Source organism: Schistocerca cancellata, chromosome 1 (assembly GCF_023864275.1).
Source record: "Schistocerca cancellata isolate TAMUIC-IGC-003103 chromosome 1, iqSchCanc2.1, whole genome shotgun sequence".
NCBI lineage: Eukaryota > Metazoa > Arthropoda > Insecta > Orthoptera > Acrididae > Schistocerca > Schistocerca cancellata.
Genome location: NC_064626.1, coordinates 1187290493 through 1187311011, shown reverse-complemented (window position 1 = coordinate 1187311011; position 20519 = coordinate 1187290493). Strand labels below are relative to the sequence as shown.

Sequence of the window (20519 nt, the reverse complement as noted above, 5' to 3'; positions counted from 1 at the left end):
TCTGCAAGTTTCGCGGGAGAGCTTCTGTAAAGTTTGGAAGGTAGGAGACGAGATACTGGCAGAAGTAAAGCTGTGAGTACCGGACGTGAGTCGTGCTTCGGTAGCTCAGATGGTAGAGCACTTGCCCGCGAAAGGCAAAGGTCCCGAGTTTGAGTCTCGGTCGGGCACACAGTTTTAATCTGCCAGGAAGTTTCAAACACACAATTACTAATAAGCCATTCAATCGTATTATGTCAGATCCATTGTTAATGGGTGTGTATCTGGTGAAGTTATTATCAGGGTATCAACTTTATTTTGTGGTTTCCCAAACATTAAACGGAAATTAACGTGTCATTAAAAATACAGAGAGAAAAGAAACTGTAATGGGATGATTTCCGATACACTAAGGAAACGTATTCCTGAATAACATTTCGGATGTGATCATTTTGATATTATTTGATTATCTGTTCAAGATGGCGGCAGTAGTTAAATTCAGATAAAATTCACACGGCTCTAGATACGAAGACGGCCGTGTCTCAGAGGTCGGAGTCAAGGCAGGATGTGAACCTTCTGTGGACAGAAGACGTCGTCAAAGTCCAAGCAGGCGGTCTTTGCCGACTGCCCTTTCGAGCAGCCGACATTAGCTCTGTTTTCTGTGGTTGAGGATTTTAACTCGAGAGCCGTCTCCACAACGTCACTGCCATTCATGTCTCACTTCACAACCCCGCAAGCTACCTGCTGTGGACTTAAAAGTGTTCCTGGCCTCCTTGCTGAAGAAGTCGGGGGCTGTCAATGAGGCAGAATTGGGGTCTTGTGAATTTATCTATGTTTAACTTTCAAACAGCTATACACATATAGACAATTTTGCTCCCAACGGGACTTCAAGTTTGTTCATTCTGTTAGTACTTTAACACTGAGCATCCCCTGGTACTTTGACATACATAAAGTGTGTATTTAATGGCCTTACTGACAATATAGCCTGCCTTCAGCTTCCAGAAGTATTAATGAGTATTATCTTTCTGTTTCAAGAAGAGACTTAATTTATGTTTTTCTTTTTTTTTTAAAGAAAACCTTATGATAGGCTGAAGTCCAGCAACCGTACGTTAACTTAATTACAGAATGTACGTGTAGCTACCTCGGCTGCATAAAATTGTTGTCAAATTGACTATCATTTCGACAGCTCTAAGGTGTTCTTCATAAGAATAATTTTTATTCTGATGATGACGGCCTTAGAGCTGTGGAAACGAAGGTCAATTTGACAACAATTTTATGCAGCCGAGGTAGCTGTACGTACATTCTGTAATTATGTTTCTTTTATTTTTATTTTTTTAATTTACATCGGAGTAGACGCGCTATTACTCTTCCATATATAACTTGTTCAATCGTTACTACCTGGATACATTTTGGGCCGCCATCGGTGGACTTATCAACTATCTGCTATAAGTGATTCCACTACAGTATATGTATGTGTTAAACTTTTATATATTTTACTACAGCTTAATTCTCTGTCCACCTTCCTTAGTCTCCTAATTAATTGGGATGCAGTGCAAGTAGGAAAGATGGTGATTGCCTTCCAAGGACGAAAATCAGATCTCAGTTGAATTCCCAGTATCCTGCAGATTTGTGCTTCAAAATTCAGAGCCAACAGCTACAGGCCGAAAATTCTGTGTTACGTGCGTCCAGTTTTTACTACCTACAGTGATGCAGCTGATAGGATTTATCTTCACAGAGGATGTGCAGCCATGACCAATTATTAAGGTCGAAGTTCATTCAGTACATTCCACCGACGTCAATGACCTTCGGAATTCGCATGACAACACCGTGTGGAACTCGTGTGAGGTCGTCTTGTCGTTCTCTTATTTGGTCGGCACAATTCAGAACGATCAGTTCGTCTGTTGTCCAAGTTTTTTCTTTGCAGGCTTCACCTCTTAACCATGAAGTATCTGCAAAGTTAGCCATTTTGCAAGTCTGCTTCACCAATGTCTTAACGTAAATCTAGAAAATTGTTGAATAAATTTGAACACACTGTAAGTGGTATGAACTATCTCGATTGTCAGCAACTTCAACTTAGATAGTAACAGTGAGATTGTTTCCGTCGTCAAAAAACTTCTTTTCCCTTTGCGCCTAAACACGCATTTTGTAGATACCACCGTTTGTATCCATTTCTTGGCGGATCAAAACCTTTGCTCACATCTGTAGATTACGTCGATATCACTGCACCGTTAATACAGAATACAGTCAGTTCGGAAATACCACAAAGTTTTTCTGTTGGTTTATGAATTTGTGCTGAGCTTGTATTATGTCTGGCTTCTACACTGTTGGTCAGATCACTAAAAAAAGCTCTGTGTTGAAACTCTCTACCAATGGGGAAGGGCTTCATCCTCTCAGTGTGAACACCAGACGATCCATCACATTGTAACAAGCTGTAGCAGAAGAGTCTACCATGGGAACTTGGAAGATTTCTTTGAAGTGACAGAGGCAGCCCTTGAATGGATAGACAAATTAGATATTAATTTATAGACTTATTTTTAAACTATAAATTATGAAATGAATATATTTTTGTAAAACTATGTAATTCAAAATTGCTAGTCCCTGTTCATATGTGATGCCATGCGCTAAATAAATAAATAATTACGTTTCACACGGCAATCTTAGTTTGTGTTTGAATATCTTGATGCTCTTTGCCCACAGCGACCGGTTGAAGCCGTTAGCCCTACACTACGCTCACCACAAGACTACAATGTATCAACAATGTATCTTTCTCTGGAAGACTGAAACCACACGTGAACACACGTATTGCACGAGAAAAATGGATATCCACCTGACGCTGACATCCATCGCTTCTGCAGTGTGTTTATGGGGCAACAAAGCTGTGAAGCATACAAATCACAGCTCTGCACGCCTGGGTAAACATACAAATTCATGTAGCCAAAAGAAACTCTTGTAATAACTTACTGAAATTTAATTTCTTAAAAAAAACTGTTGGTGGCTAGATTGCATTTGTATAAAACAATTATAATAACACGATAGCTAGTTTCGGTTGTAGCAACAATTTTAAAATCTTTAAAAAATAAAAAAAACGGAAAAATGACCTTGAAGAAAGTACAAAACACGAAGGTATACGCTATTACACCGGTAAAAAATGATATAATTTATGTTAAACTGTCACATATAAAAATGAACCAACATCACAGCCAGCTTTACAGTGTTGCCCCGACAATATTTCTTTTTTAAATCTTATTAATCCAGTCTACGATGCGTATACAAAATGCAGGCTGAATACGAACTGGATATACCAGTATTAATCATCGGGCTGTGAAATGCGTTCGTGTCGAAAGCAACGGCCGGCCGCTGTGGCCGAGCGGTTCCAGGCGCTTCAGTCCGGAACCGCGCTACTGCTGCGGTCGCAGGTTCGAATCCTGCCTCGGGCATGGATGTGTGTGATGTCCTTAGGTTAGTTAGGTTTAAGTAGTTCTAGGGGACTGATGACCTCAGATGTTAAGTCCCATAGTGCTTGGGCGCATTTGAATCGAAAGCAACGTGAATAAGAAAAATTTATTTGAACAGCAACAACAAGACTGACCCAAGCTTTACACCTCCAGAAACACACAACAAATAAATTGACAGCATTTTTTTCCCTTTTTTCATCGCATTAGATAATAATATTAAAGTAACCATAGTAAAATGGTAACATGCAACATATGGAACAAGTATCCTACATAATATTTATTTGAAAATGAATACAAGGTTCCATATAAACTTATCACATTCTTAACAAGACACAAGCTGAACTAACCTGTTGTATGAGTAATGATCACATCAGTCACATTAATAATTAACAAGGGCATGAAAGCCAGTTCAGCGAAAAAGAGTCTCTTACGTAACGACAAAAAAGTTGATAAAAGTTCAACACGGACGCCAAACGAACGAACCAAAACGCAGAAAATAGTCCAAAATGAGACCTAGTATTACAAGCAGTAATAGAACTGAGGGAAGATGATATCTGGTTGATAAAGTGTTTGTGTGTCATAAAATATATAATTCGTTGGTAACAAAATGAGCTGTTATTATGTCCAGCTAGACAGACTTCATTGACCTCACTGGAAGTCAAGAAGTAACAGACCTGTTCATGCAATCGTGCAGGCCTAGAAGTAAACAAAAGTGTCGGTAGATGCCGCACAGGTTCACACATTTACGTAGAACGACACATAGAACCAGAAAATGCTGAAAGCTCCTTCTCAAGAATAGGTATCGAGGCACTGTAAGACAATGCGGTAACACAACACAACACAACACGCCTACCTTTTGCACCAAACGACGCGTATACATAGAATCCTTCTTGACAGTGTGCCGGTGGGCTGTCTTCTGACCACCGATGTGAGTTACGACTGTTATTGATACCATCAAGAGTGAAAAAAAAAGCCTCAGTAAAAACGGTATTACTTGGCCATTTGCAATAAGTCAACCACAAAATTCCAGTCGTTTAGCTTCAAATCCTTCTCGAAGATGGTGCATTCACTGCAAATATTAGGACAGAGGCTGTGAATGCCTGTTATCCGCCGTAGTCTCGAAAGTGGAACACCGATACGTCTAGAAATTGTTGTAAGACTACTTTTAGCAACTACTTTGTCCATAATCTACTCATTTTCACGTTCAGATCAGTCTGTCGCAGTTTGGTGAAAACTACAGCAAACGCTCTTGAATCTGCCACTCTGCTGCTAGAAATAGGCAACCGTATTCTGTATATGTAGCAGTAGCGTTTCCATTGCAAAATCCGTACATTTGTACCACATTGGAGTTGATAACAACGTGCAGTACACTTAAAAGACACAAGGATGGCCAACGAATCACAAGCAAACAGTGCAAAATTCTATTTTCTCAACTCAAACACAACTTCACGACTTGAAATATCAAACAAAAATTACTATCGATGAATAAACATACAACGACTGGAGCCCAATGTGCGAAATGCAGACTTATATCTGTAACCATTTCTATGTCTGTAGCCGATAAAAACTGGAATCATACCACATGGAATGTTTTATTCTGTTGATCTATTATACCACCAATTACATTTTTCGTACTTCTCTTGAAATCATATGTGTAGCAAGAACCTTGGTCGATTATGTTCGACGACGTACAGAAATTTTTTTCCAAGATATAAAAAAACTGATGGCGGACTGCACGTCTAGTTTGTCTCCCAGCCAGAGGAACCCGCCCACGACCTGCGCTCACAATGCAGCGAAACTTTGTTCTTTGCTGCTCCTGGGAGTTGAAGCAGTTTATTTAATTTCGTGTTAATTGAATTTTGGAGTAAGTTCTGTTGGCGGAGTGGATGAAGACGAAAAGACAAATAAACTTAGTCAAGCTGTGAAATTGTGCATACTTAAGTGTCTCAACACCGCCAGTCCTCCAATCAAAGTTTTCAGGTGCTCGACGCTGTATAGTCCCGTACTACTAGATCGAAGCGGTGAAGGAATTTAGTGGAAAGTTGTATTTCTTTGGAATTTGTTCATTTTATTCTAATATGTGGTCCCAAACTATTTTCGGCCTCCGAAGACTGATTTCGGACACTTGTGACCATCTTCAGAGCAATTGAAAACATATCCTAATATAATGAAAGCAGAGTCATTTATTATATAAGAGTATGTTTTAAACAGCTTTAAAGATGGCCAGCACTGGCCGATTTCGATAGTGTGAGTGCTAAATGTTTTTGCAATCATTGACTGGAGTAGAAAAAATAGTAAAGTTCGTCGATCAGTGTTCTTATTCGCGATTATCTTGCAGCTTGTACTACGTTTCATTGTGTCCATTTACCATCGACGCAGGTAGTTCACTCACGAATGCAAACTGAATTACTGGTTTCGGAAATCTGACATTGTGCTATCCTGTGCCCGTATAATGAATGCGCCCAAATTCTCAGTCAACTTTCGATTAGCAATCGGCAATGTATAAGCAGCATATGAAATACAGCACGAAAATAAAATATTTTCTTTCTGGATTTTCAGAAGAATGAATAAGTACTCAAAGTTCACGAAATAGAATATACGTAGAATTAGTATTTGTGTGAGACAAATAGGGTAGAATTCCCAAACATACTTCAATTCCACACACGCTCAAAATATAAAACGTCCGTGCGTACAAAGAACAAAAGCCAGAGGTGTAGGCGTTGTAGGAAAAGATATGAAAGTGCTTCCTCTGCCTCGTGATGTCCTTCGGTTAGTTAGGTTTAAGTAGTTCTAAGTTCTAGGGGACTGATGACCATAGATGGTAAGTCCCATAGTGCTCAGAGCCATTTGAACCATTTTAAGTGCTTCAGACAGACAATAGTGGTATCTTACAAAACCGTCATTTGACCGGTATTTCAGTATTGCTTATCAGTCCGACATTAAAAAATAAAAGGTTCAAATGGCTATGAGCACTACGGAACTTCTGAGGTCATCAGTCCCCTAGGCTTAGAAATACTTAAACCTAACTAACCTAAGGACGTCACACACATCCATGCCCTGCGACCGTAGCAGCAGCGCGGTTCCGGACTGAAGTGCCTAGAACCGCTCGGTCACAATGGTCGGCAGTCAGAGATCCTCACAAGGCAGCGTTGATAGAGGAAACAGATCCAAAGAAGAGCAGCGCGTTCATTTGCAGGTCCATGAAGTCAGAGCAAAAGCGTAATGGAGATGCTCAATCAACTATGAAAGGCGGTTGCCGATTCTGCATGCCATTTTCATCACAGTTAAAGAGTGATTTCGTAATCCACTGAGTGACAACAGGGTAAACCGATATGAGAACGTGTACTGATGAGACCGAGCGAGGTGGCGCAGTGGTTAGCACACTGGACTCGCATTCGGGAGGACGATGGTTCAATCCCGTCTCCGGCCATCCTGATTTAGGTTTTCCGTGATTTCCCTAAATCGCTTCAGGTAAATGCCGGGATGGTTCCTTTCAAAGGGCACGGCCGAATTCCTTCCCCATCCTTCTCCCACACGAGCTTGCGTTCCGTCTCTAATGACCTCGCTGTCGACGGGACGTTAAACACTAATCTCCTCCTCCCCCTCCTCTGCACTGATGAGATGGACTCATGTTAACTGTGAGTACGGTGCTCTATGTAATTGTCATTTCTTTACTTTATAAACATGGTGAAGGGCTTTGTTGTGAAAGTTTCTGGTGCACATGTGAATAAACAGCATATTGGATTTGAAGTGGAGAGCAGATAACACCAGGAAGAAACGGGACCGAGCGTAAGAAACGGGCACCCGGTAATGAATTGTTAGCACGGAGGTCGGAACGCCAATCCTGTGGGGTAGAAGGTTATTGTCTACCTGAACGACTGTAGTGTTTAATGTCTCTTCGGTAGGTGAATAGTGCTCGCCGAATTCAGAAGGTGGGGGCGGATGTTCATGTTTCGCAGACCTCCTTGGAGGATAGCTATCTATCGGTTGTAGAAAGCATGGGCTACAGGAAACAAAGTCTAGCCGCGTAGTGGCTCTCGCTCCATTTCTCGAGCCCTGAGGCGCTAGGCTAATAGCAAAGGCAGGAGAATGCGCGATTGACGTAACAAGGTGTGATGTCAATAGCGCAGCTCTGAAGTCAGTATTATTATTATTATTATTATTATTACTATTGTGTGGCAGGTGTTCCTTTTGTGATTATTGTCTGGAGGAGACATGCTATTTCGGTGAGATTCTATAATTGCAGAGAATTCTCGCGACTGGGCAGCAGTGCTTGTTGATTTTTCAGTTGGCAGTTAGCTCTGTTTTGGGGGGAAGGAATCAGGAGGGTGTAAGTGAGCACCACGAGAGAAGGCACAGAGCTTTTGGCGTCAGCATCGACTTCGGTTTTCTTCGCGTATGTGACCGCACCCTCCTGCGCATTGGCCGAGAAGGTATCCGGATCGAATCGGTGGACGGTAGCTGTAGAGGATGGATCGAATCGGAGTAGCTTCGCGGTTGGACCTGCAACATGTTCGCGTAGCGGCAGCGCGCTGACGACCTCGTCTTCACGAAGGGACAGCTCTTTTCAGCATACTGCGTGACGCAAACACATAATTGTCGGCACCGGCCGAGAAGTTCAATTCCATTTCACACTTGTGGAATGCAGGACGATTGCCTGTCTCAAGCGCGTTGCACATGTACAAACGAGTAGATTTTTGGGGACATGTGGCATCCAGGACGATTGCCAGTTTCAGGTTCATTGCACAAGGAATGTGCTGGTTGGATTCATCGTCCGGCAATTTGCACTTCGCGCCGTTGCGGTTCTACCACTGTTCCTCTGTATTCTACCGAGTCTTGGTCGTGCTAGGTGTGCGAGTGTAGGTGCGGTGGCGCTAGCGGCGTCAAAGGTGACAGCGTGGAGTAGTGCAAGCGAGGCTGGCGGCTCAGTTCGTGACTGCTGGTGTTTATGGAAGCAGCAACGAGACAGAGCTGTTTTGACCAGGGTCGTGGCTGCCCGTAGTAAGTGTGACCGTTGGCGTGAAGCTCTGCAAAAAATGTTTAAATACATCTTCTTCTTGTGCTAGTGCCTTGACCCGCGGTTGAGTAGGGTCGGCATGGTTAGAACAGATTTGGCAAGGTTAGCTTTAAGGAATGGTTGGATGCCCTTCCTGCTGCCACCCCGTCCTCCCGGGACGGAATTTGAGTACCCCAGCTGTCTGCGTCTAGTGTAATCCAAGGAATAGTGCGAATGTGTTCAGATGACTGCGAGTCGTATAACTGAGGTGGAACGTTGGGACCAGCCCGGTATTCAGATAGCGGGATATGGGAAACCACCTAAAAGCCATATCCAGGCTAGCCGGCACACCGGCCGATGTCGGTAAGCCGCCGGGCGGATTCGATCTGGGTCCGGCACGCCTGCCCGAGTCCAGGATGCAGCCGCTTTCGGTTAGCCTGGCGGATTGTTGAAATACGTCGCTGGTTATTTAATTCTACTTTCATCTTTTTGATTATTAGTTGGATACGTTCAGGATACCGGAGAGAGTAATTAGTAGCCAAGATTTGCGGTAGGGCTCGCCTGATCGTTCGCGTTGAATTCTTGAACGTTGCCGGCCAGGTTCCATTAAGTGAGGAATAGCATCGTTGTAACGTTTATTTGTGCCTTAAGAAGACAACGCCGATAATCAACGCCTAAGACAAGAAGCTGTAAGGTCCTGCTGCGGTGGTTGGCTAAGACAACTGGCTAAGACGGCTACGTTGATTCCGTAGGTTTTTGGTGTTTTTATCGCATTAAACTGCTGATAACGACTGAGAACTGTTAGCGTTATTCTTCAAGTGCGTGCAACATCTTCATTACCAAGTCTTGTTTTGTGATGCAGCAGTTCTGAGTTATTCCAAGGAGCTGTGCTTGATAAGCTGCTTGTTGCTAAGAAGAACTTAAAAAGCATGTCCACCTTAGTAAAGTTATGGAAACGACCGTTATGGAAGAGCTACTACCATTCTAGATATGCTCCGTTTGATTCTCCTTATCTTGTGGTGGAGTGGTGAGTCCGTTGTAAAATGTTGTAAGGATTACGTCCGGTGCCAACGTTGACGGAAAAAGTAACATAAGTCTTAATACAGCGTGAGAACGTGGACGCGTTATACACTACTGGCCATTAAAATTGCTACACCAAGAAGAAATGCAGATGATAAACGAGTATTCATTGGACAAATACATAATACTAGAACTGACATGTGATTATGTTTTCACGCAATTTGGGTGCATAGATCCTGAGAAATCAGTACCCAGAACAACCACCTCTGGCCGTAATAACGGCCTTGACACGCCTGGGCATTGGGTCAAACAGAGCTTGAATGGCATGTCCAGATACAGCTACCCCTACACCTTCAACGCGATACCACAGTTCATCAAGAGTAGTGACTGGCATATTGTGACGAGCCAGTTGCTCGGCCACCATTCACCAGACGTTTTCAGTTGGTGAGAGATCAGGAGAATGTGCTGGCCAGGGCAGTAGTCGAACATTTCCTGTATCCAGAAAGGCCCCTACAGAACCCGCAACATGTGGTCGTGCATTATCCTGGTGAAATGTAGGGTTTCGTAGGGATCGAATGAAGGGTAGAGCCACGGATCGCAACACATCTGAAATGTAGCGTCCACTGTTCCAAGTGCCGTCAATACGAATCAGAGGTGATCGAAAAGTGTAACCAATGGCACTCCATACCATAACGCTGGGTGATACGCCAGTATGGCGATGACGAATACACCCTTCCAATGTGAGTTTACCGCGATGTCGCCAAACACGGATGATGCTGTAAACAGAACCTTTAGTCATTCGAAAAAATGAAGTTTTGCCATTCATGCACACAGGTTCGTCGTTGAGTACACCATCGCAGTCTCTCCTGTCTGAAAGATGCAGCATCAAAGGTAACCGCAGCCGTGGTCTCCGAGCTGATAGTCCATGCTGCTGCAAACGTCGTCGAACAGTTCGTGCGGATGGTTGTTGTCTTGCAAACGTCCCCATCTATTGACTTAGGGATAGAGACGTGGCTCCACGATCCGTTAAAGCCATGCGGATAAGATTCCTGTTTTCACGACTGCTAGTGATAGGAGGCCAATGGGATCCAGCATGACGTTCCGTATTACCGTCCTGAACCCACCGATTCCATATTCTGCTAACAGTCATTGAATCTCGATCAACGCTAGCAGCAATGTAGCGATACGATAAACCGCAATCGCGATAGGCTACAATCCGACCTTTATCAAAGTCGGAACCGTGATGGTACGCATTTCTCCTCCTTACACGAGGCTTCACAACAACGTTTCACCAAGCAACGCCGGTCAACTGCTGTTTGTGTATGAGAAATCGGTTGGAAACTTTCCTCATGTCATCACGTTGTAGGTGTCGCCACCGGTGCCAACCGTGTGTGAATGCTCTGAAAAGCTAATCATTAGCATATCACAGCATCTTCTTCCTGTCGGTTAAATTCCGCGACTGTAGCACTTCGTGATGTAGCAGTTTTAATGTCCAGTAGTGTAATATGCTAACGGAAAGGACCTTTACCCCCAAATCGCAGCTGTGGCTATTTGGGATCGTCCGTATCTAGCTATTGCTGTTGATGTAACCCAAAAGTCGGAGGTACTGGCGGTTCGTCGAATGTGTACGTTGTGTTTTTAAAAAAACTGTATCTTGCACTGTGGAAAGTTAAGACGTCCCTGTGTTGTGTAGTCACAATGTCCTGGCAGTGCAGGGCGTTGTATGGTCAAGGTTTTAATCGTATTACTTCTTGAATTGGCTTTTAAGATTTTTATTATAAAGCATGTACGTTGTGCCCTTTGCGGCGGTTGTATTTCGGAGCGTTCTTTGAAGTAGCGCGTTTCACTTATGTGTACCACCGCAATTAGGAAGTTTTAATTAAGAGTGCTTGACCGCAACTGAATAGCTGGGCAAGGACGCAAGGGCTTATTTAACATTGTTTTGCGCAGTGGCCAATGTTGGGCCTCGCTTGCGTTATTACGCCCCGTTAAGGTTAAATTATGGCATTGCGGTTGTGGCCCTGTGAGCGTATAACGTATCTGGGTGACAGTGGTTTATTTGAATATGGTGGTCATTGACATTGGCCAGTATTAGGTTTAGTGTAGTATGTTTTAAAAGCCTACTAAGCCCTGTTAGTTCGCTTTGTTGGAAAGTAGTAAACAGGCGCTTGGACAGTATAAAGTTTTTTTTAGCATAGTAAGTTTTAAAAGTTTTCTTGCTAAAGTTGGGCCCTGTTAGCTTAATTTACACTCCTGGAAATGGAAAAAAGAACACATTGACACCGGTGTGTCAGACCCACCATACTTGCTCCGGACACTGCGAGAGGGCTGTACAAGCAATGATCACACGCACGGCACAGCGGACACACCAGGAACCGCGGTGTTGGCCGTCGAATGGCGCTAGCTGCGCAGCATTTGTGCACCGCCGCCGTCAGTGTCAGCCAGTTTGCCGTGGCATACGGAGCTCCATCGCAGTCTTTAACACTGGTAGCATGCCGCGACAGCGTGGACGTGAACCGTATGTGCAGTTGACGGACTTTGAGCGAGGGCGTTTAGTGGGCATGCGGGAGGCCGGGTGGACGTACCGCCGAATTGCTCAACACGTGGGGCGTGAGGTCTCCACAGTACATCGATGTTGTCGCCAGTGGTCGGCGGAAGGTGCACGTGCCCGTCGACCTGGGACCGGACCGCAGCGACGCACGGAAGCACGCCAAGACCGTAGGATCCTACGCAGTGGCGTAGGGGACCGCACCGCCACTTCCCAGCAAATTAGGGACACTGTTGCTCCTGGGGTATCGGCGAGGACCATTCGCAACCGTCTCCATGAAGCTGGGCTACGGTCCCGCACACCGTTAGGCCGTCTTCCGCTCACGCCCCAACATCGTGCAGCCCGCCTCCAGTGGTGTCGCGACAGGCGTGAATGGAGGGACGAATGGAGACGTGTCGTCTTCAGCGATGAGAGTCGCTTCTGCCTTGGTGCCAATGATGGTCGTATGCGTGTTTGGCGCCGTGCAGGTGAGCGCCACAATCAGGACTGCATACGACCGAGGCATACAGGGCCAACACCCGGCATCATGGTGTGGGGAGCGATCTCCTACACTGGCCGTACACCACTGGCGATCGTCGAGGGGACACTGAATAGTGCACGGTACATCCAAACCGTCATCGAACCCATCGTTCTACCATTCCTAGACCGGCGAGGGAACTTGCTGTTCCAACAGGACAATGCACGTCCGCATGTATCCCGTGCCACCCAACGTGCTCTAGAAGGTGTAAGTGAACTACCCTGGCCAGCAAGATCTCCGGATCTGTCCCCCATTGAGCATGTTTGGGACTGGATGAAGCGTCGTCTCACGCGGTCTGCACGTCCAGCAAGAAAGCTGGTCCAACTGAGGCGCCAGGTGGAAATGGCATGGCAATCCGTTCCACAGGACTACATCCAGCATCTCTACGATCGTCTCCATGGAAGAATAGCAGCCTGCATTGCTGCGAAAGGTGGATATACACTGTACTAGTGCCGACATTGTGCATGCTCTGTTGCCTGTGTGTATGTGCCTGTGGTTGTGTCAGTGTGATCATGTGATGTATCTGACCACAGGAATGTGTCAATAAAGTTTCCCCTTCCTGGGACAATGAATTCACGGTGTTCTTATTTCAATTTCCAGGAGTGTAGTAATCATGCTCTTGGCCACTATTACGTTTAAGTTATAAGCGCCTTGTTCCTAAAGCTTGACTCAATTTTGTCTGCCATTTATGTGTTCAGAGGTTAAAACCCTTACCCTAGTATTGAAGTTGTATACCGGCCTTTCTTTTTCTGTGATATTTATTATAGTTATACTATAACTTATCGCAGAACTAAGAGTTGAGTTCCGGATATGGGCCACGCTCATTACCGCTAAAAAGGGGCGATAAAATTATAACTGTTCATTGCAAGCATAAGCTGTTAAGCCCGTTGCTAAGTTCGCTCTACGTTGCTTCGAGGATGAAGATAGTGATTGCGATCTTTGTTTCAGTAATCCTGCCGCAGCGTGTTGCGCATCAGTCCTGGCTTCAAGTCTAACCACCCGATCTAGCTTGAGGTCTTCCTGGGGGTTCGGCCGAGATGCAGAGCTCGATCAGGACCGAGACGGCGCTCGCTTCCTGTCATCAAAAAGCGGGTTGTAAGACGTATGCATTGCCAACGATGGTCGAGGCATGACAGAGTCTCTGACCAGAGAGTAGTATGTAGTTAGTTGTTGCTTGTCTTCAGTAGTCTGCAGTAGTCTGCAGTAGTTGACAGTAGTCGGCGCGTGCCTGTGCGTGTCGGCAGTCTGCTCTGGTCGGGACTTTGGAGGATGAGTATTGTTGTAGAAGGTAAAGAAGCAGCCTTGCGCATATCTAGTAATGTATATTAACTGTCATTAATTTCTTTCAAAAAAATGCCCTAATAATAATTTTTATAATACAAAGTAATTTTTTTAAGAAAAGCATTCATTTCAATTTAAAGAATATTTCCAATGCATGATCATTCCTTCCAAGAATAAAAAAAAAATATAGCCCAGCATTGCACGAAACTGTGCCGAAAAGTTTTTACGTAAGAGCAGATATATTCGCAGTTTTTATTGAGGTAAGAATTTTTCCTTTTATATTCAGAATACAGGGCCGAGGCGCAGCGCTGCTGTCGTCTTAAAATTTACCAGGTTACTGAATTTTTTTATTATTTCCGGGTTTAGGAATTGAATTTTGTGATTACATTAAATGTGAATGCATTTCTACACAGAGATTATAAATGGGAGCCAATTTTGTTCAGAGGTTACAATATATAAAATTCATTTAATTATTATTTTTGTGCGGAGGTTACACATGGTTCTTGGTTTCCTATTTAAAATAACTGTGTGGGGAGGTTACACTAGTGTAAGAGAAACCAAGAACCATGTGTAACCTCCGCACAAAAATAATAATTAAATGAATTTTATATATTGTAACCTCTGAACAAAATTGGCTCCCATTTATAATCTCTGTGCAGAAATGCATTCACATTTAATGTAACCACAAAATTCAATTCCTAAACCCGGAAATAATAAGAAAATTCAGTAACCTGGTAAATTTTATGACGACAGCAGCGCTGCGCCTCGGCCCTGTATTGTGAATATAAAAGGAAAAATTCTTACCTCAATAAAAACTGCGAATATACTTGCTCTTACGTAAAAACTTTTCGGCACAGCTTCGTGCAATGCTGGGCTATATTTTTTTTTATTCTTGGAAGGAATGATCATGCATTGGAAATATTCTTTAAATTCAAATGAATGCTTTTCTTAAAAAAATTACTTTATATTATAAAAATTATTATTGGGGCATTTTTTAAAAGAAATTAATGACAGTTAATATACATTACTAGATATGCGCAAGGCTGCTTCTTTACCTTCTACAATAATACTCATCCTCCAAAGTCCCAACCAGAGCAGACTGCCGACAAGCGCAGGCACGCGCCGACTACTGTCGACTACTGCAGACTACTGCAGACTACTGAAGACAAGCAACAACTAACTACATACTACTCTCTGGTCAGAGACTCTGCCATGCCTCGCCCATCGCCGGCAACGCATACGTCTTACAGGGTGACTGGGTTTGAACATCGGGCAGAGCTCGATATTTAATTGTTGAAATCCATTTAAGGAATGAAAAAGACTGATTCCAACACAGCCTCGATACTCTTAAAAATCTATTCATCCAGACTTAATATATTGGGAACATTATTAATGTGTGGTTCAAATGGCTCTGATCGCTATGGGACAACTTCTGAGGTCATGAGTCCCCTAGAACTTAGAACTAATTAAACCTAACTAATCTAAGGAGACCACACATATCCATGTCCGAGGCAGGTTTCGAACCTTCGATCGTAGCGGTCGCCCGGTTCCAGACTGTAGCGCCTAAAACCGGTCAGCCACCCCGGCCGGCTCTGAATGTGTGGACTTATGGGGATAGTCACCTACTTCCAGTCACTGCCTGTCATCATTTTGCGGGGTTTATATAGAGTGGAATTATAGCTATAGAATATTTGAGTGAAAATTCTCATGTAGACAAGTACAAATTTCATACACTCAAAGATACACTTCAGGTCGGAAAGATATTGTCTCGATTCTCGTAGTTGAATTTATGTCTCTAAAACTGATGCATTTGTAAATAAATGTATTTAATCCGTGTTTCTGTTTGGTACCTTCACTATATAAAGCTAGATACAATTAACAAGTGTTCAGAGAGTCACTTTCAATCATAATTGTCAAATGCAAATAAATTATTCCATTCAGACAGCGTCAATGACATTCAGATTCATGTAATTCGGCATGCCGATGGCCGTAGTTTCACGTTATCCACTTAACTTTGTAGGAAATTGAAATGTAAATGGTGGATCTTAAGGGAGCGGCCTTCCCGCATTTGGTTTTGAGGGTTTGGGAATGTGATCACCAGTGGTGTTCTGCAACTCTACTGGCAGACACTGCAAGAGAAGTGATTTGCATCAAGGTGTGATCCGTTGTTGAAGTTCCGCGAGTGTACGTTCTTAGAAAAGTCACCCAACATCGTGTGTTTTCCTAGTACGAGGTGCATTCAAGTTCTAAGGCCTCCGATTTTTTTTCTCCGGACTGGAAAGAGATAGAAACATGCGCATTGTTTTAAAATGAGGCCGCGTTCATTGTCAATACGTCCCAGAGATGGCAGCACCGTGTGGCGGATGGAATTTTACAGCCAGCTTCGAGAATAAGAACTGTTTTAAATACTTAAAATGGCGACGTTTTCCGTACTTGAGCAGCGTGCAATCATTCGTTTTCTGAATTTGCGTGGTGTGAAACCAATTGAAATTCATCGACAGTTGAAGGAGACATGTGGTGATCGAGTTATGGATGTGTCGAAAGTCTGTTCGTGGGTGCGACAGTTTAATGAAGGCAGAACATCATGCGACAACAAACCGAAACAACCTCGGGCTCGCACAAGCCGGTCTGACGACGTGATCGAGAAAGTGGAGAGAATTATTTTGGGGGGTCGCCGAATGACTGTTGAACAGATCGCCTCCAGAGTTGGCATTTCTGTGGGTTCTGTGCACACAATCCTGCATGACGACCTGAAAATGCGAAAAGTGTCATCCAGATGGGTGCCACGAATGCTGACGGACGACCACATGGCTGCCCGTGTGACACGTTTCCAAGCAATGTTGACACGCAACGACAGCATGAATGGGACTTTCTTTTCGTCGGTTGTGACAATGGATGAGACGTGGATGCCATTTTTCAATCCAGAAACAAAGCGCCAGTCAGCTCATTGGAAGCACACAGATTCACCGCCACCAAAAAAATTTCGGGTAAACGCCAGTGCTGAAAAAATTATGGTGTCCGTGTTCTGGAACAGCGAGGGCGTAATCCTTAGCCATTGCTTTCCAAGGGACACTGCGGTAACAGGTGCATCCTACGAAAATGTTTTGAAGAACAAATTCCTTCCTGCACTACAACAAAAACGTCCGGGAAGGGCTGTGCGTGTGCTGTTTCACAAAGACAACGCACCCGCACATCGAGCTAACGTTACGCAACAGTTTCTTCGTGATAACAACTTTAAAGTGATTTCTCATGCTCCCTACTCACCTGACCTGGCTCCTAGTGACTTTTGGCTTTTTCCAACAATGAAAGACACTCTCGGTGGCCGCACATTCACCAGCTGTGCTGCTATTGCCTCAGAGATTTTCCATTAGTCAAAACAGACTCCTAAAGAAGCCTTCGGCGCTGCCATGGAATTATGGAGTCAGCGTTGGGAAAAATGTGTACGTCTGCAGGGCGATTACGTCGAGAAGTAACGGCAGTTTCATCGATTTCGGGTGAGTAGTTAATTAGAAAAAAAATCGGAGGCCTTAGAACTTGAATGCGCCTCGTATATCTTTCGAAAAGACGCGAAGATAAAATTAAATAGACTGGAACCCGTACAGAAGTTTCCCTGTAGTTGTTCTTCCCGCTAATCATTCACGACGGGAACACACCGTAAAGTGGCTTGCGGAATATGGATGTGGATGCAGACATGTCATATGTATCGCTCTCGAAGAGGCAACGTACAAAAATTAGCATTATTGCTGCGGGCACACGGTTATTGAAGCAGTAAATTTCCCTGCTCCATACTTGAATATAAATGAACGGAAATGTGACGTGTGGTAAAATGAAAGGTACCTTCTGTTACATACCTCCTAGTGATATGCAGAGCAATGACTTAGAGGCAGATGTGGGTACAACGGTGTTGCGTAGCTTTAAACTACTGAGATACTTTGCCGACGAACAAAGAGAAGAAATTACACTACTGGACATTAAAATTGCTACACCACGAAGATGACGTGCTACAGACGCGAAATTTAACCGCCAGGAAGAAGATGCTGGGATATGCTAATGATTAGCTTTTCAGAGCATTCACACAAGGTTGGCGCCGGTCGCAACACATAGAACGTGCTGACATGAGGAAAGTTTCCAACCGATTTCTCATTCACAAACAGCAGTTGACCGGCGTTGCCTTGTGAAACGTTGTTGTGATGCCTCGTGTAAGGAGGAGAAATGCGTACCATCACGGTTCCGACTTTGATAAAGGTCGGATTGTAGCCTATCGCGATTGCGGTTTATTGTATCGCGACATTGCTGCTCGCGTTGCGTGTGTGTGTGAAATCTTATGGAACTTTTAACTGCTAAGGTCGTCAGTCCCTAAGCTTACACACTACTTAATCAAATTTATCCTAAGGCCAAACTCACACACCCATGCCCGAGGGAGGACTCGAAGCTCCTTCGGTAGCAGCCTCACAGTCCATGACTGCAGCGCCTATGACCGCTCGGCTAATCCCGCGTGCTCGCGTTGTTCGAAATGCAATGACTGTTAGCAGAATATGGAATCGGTGGGTTCAGGACGGTAATACGGAACGCCGTGCTGGATCCCAACGGCCTCGTATCACTAACAGTCGAGATGACAGGCATCTTATCCGCATGGCAGTAACAGATCGTGCAGCCACGTCTCGATCCCTGAGTCAACAGACGGGGACCTTTCCATGACAACAAACATCCGCACGAACAGTTCGACGACGTTTGCAGCAGCATGGAGTATCAGCTGGAAACCATGGCTGCGGTTACCCTTGACGCTGCACCACAGAGAGGAGTGCCTGCGATGGTGTTCTCAACGACAAACCTGGGTGCACGAATGGCAAAACGTCACTTTTTCGGATGAATCCAGGTTCTGTTTACAGTATCATGATGGTCGCATCCGTGTTTGGCGACATCGCGGTGAACGCACATTGGAAGCGTGTATTCTTCATTGCCATACTGGCGTATCACCCGGCTTGATGGTATGGGGTGCCATTGGTTACACGTCTGGGTCACTTCTTGATCGCATTGACGGCACTTTGAGCAGTGGACGTTACATTTCAGATGCGTTACGACCCGTGGCTCTACCGTTTATTCGATCCCTGCGAAACCCTACAGTTCAGCAGGATAATACACAACCGCATGTTGCAGGTCCTGTACGGGCCTTTCTGGATACTGGAAATGTTCGGCTGCTGCCCTGGCCAGCACATTCTCCAGATCTCTCACCAATTGAAAAGGTGTGGTCCATGGTGGCCGAGCAACTGGCTCGTCACAATACGCCAGTCAATACTCTTGATGAACTGTGGTATCGTGTTGGGTCTGCATGGGCAGCTATACCTGTACACGCCATCCAAGCTCTGTTTGACCCAATGCCCAAGCGTATCAAGGCCGTTATTAAGGCCAGAGATGGTCGTTCTGGGTACTGATTTCTCAGGATCTATGCACCCAAATTGCCTGAAAATGTAATCACATGTCAGTTCTAGTATAATATAGTTGTCTAATGAATACCCGTTTATCATCTGCATTTCTTCTTGGTATAGCAATTTTAATGGCCAAGAGCGTATAACATTGTCAGCTGAAGAGATCGGCGCAATGAGCAGGTGCGGCCCAACATTACGGCAGTAGGACCATAGGCAGCGGCGCTGATGATTGAATCATAACACGTGCGGCATCGCGCCTAATGGCCGGTGACCCGGAAATGCAGCGTCCACGTGGGCCCAGGAAAACCGCGGCCGCGCCGCACGTAGCGATGACGTGGCCTGCGTGGTATCAGGCTCGTTAGCGAGATTTACGGCAGAGCTAAGTTTATTACGGCGCCGTCACCGCAATTAACGCTGCACTAACTGACAATTAGCTGACTCAAATTGACGCCTGATGCCCCGCGCCACTTCACGAAATGCCTGCCACCGTCTGCTGCAGACGAACCCAGCATAGCACCCTCTGTGTCTCGATTTTAGCTCGTATAGCACCAAAGTGGACTTCGTGAGAAATGTTATAAACTAACCACACATTTAATGGTTCTCGACTACGGTAGCCCATCGTCAGCTGAGGCTGTACGAGTTGCCACGAAAACTGTTCGCAGTAAAACTTTCTTTACGCAAATCCAGATGATATATCTCCTCCGTGAACGTGAAATAACACATTTTGTGACGGTCGTGCACCAAGCTTCATAACTTTTTTATTCAAGTATCTTTCACTGGAAATTGCTGAAAATAAATACTTCTTTATTACAATCGGTTTGTATCATCCTCACATCATCATTGTCACACTTTACTTATTTGTAGAGATCACACGACGATTTTGAACCTATCGCATGAAATAACTTACGATCCATCATATGTTACTGTAGCATTTTTCTGCTTGTCAAAGGAGACTTACGGATTTTGTGGTATTTGACACCATAAGTTTAGTATCTCCATGCAGATTTTTTTAAATGACTTAAGTGGGATACCGGTTGTAATAAAGGAGTATGTACTTCCCGCTCTTGGCGGTGAAACTCCGCCGCCGGGCGTGGGCGGGCGGTTCTAGGCGCTACAGATTGGAACCGAGCGACCACGACGGTCGCAGGTTCGAATCCTGCCTCGGGCATGGATGTGTGTGATGTCCTTAGGTTAGTTAGGTTTAAGTAGTTCTAAGTTGTAGGGGACTGATGACATTAGAAGTTAAGTCCCATAGTGCTCAGAGTCATTTGAACCATTTTTTTGAACTGACGTAAAGGATTAC

The 20519-nt window shown here is 44.5% G+C and overlaps 1 protein-coding gene across 1 annotated transcript in view; it reads right to left on the bottom strand.

The window, feature by feature from the left end:
* Positions 1–20519, bottom strand: part of LOC126141399 (glutamate receptor ionotropic, kainate 2) — a 1424310-nt gene that overhangs the window by 1312507 nt on the left and 91284 nt on the right. The window lies entirely within an intron of this gene.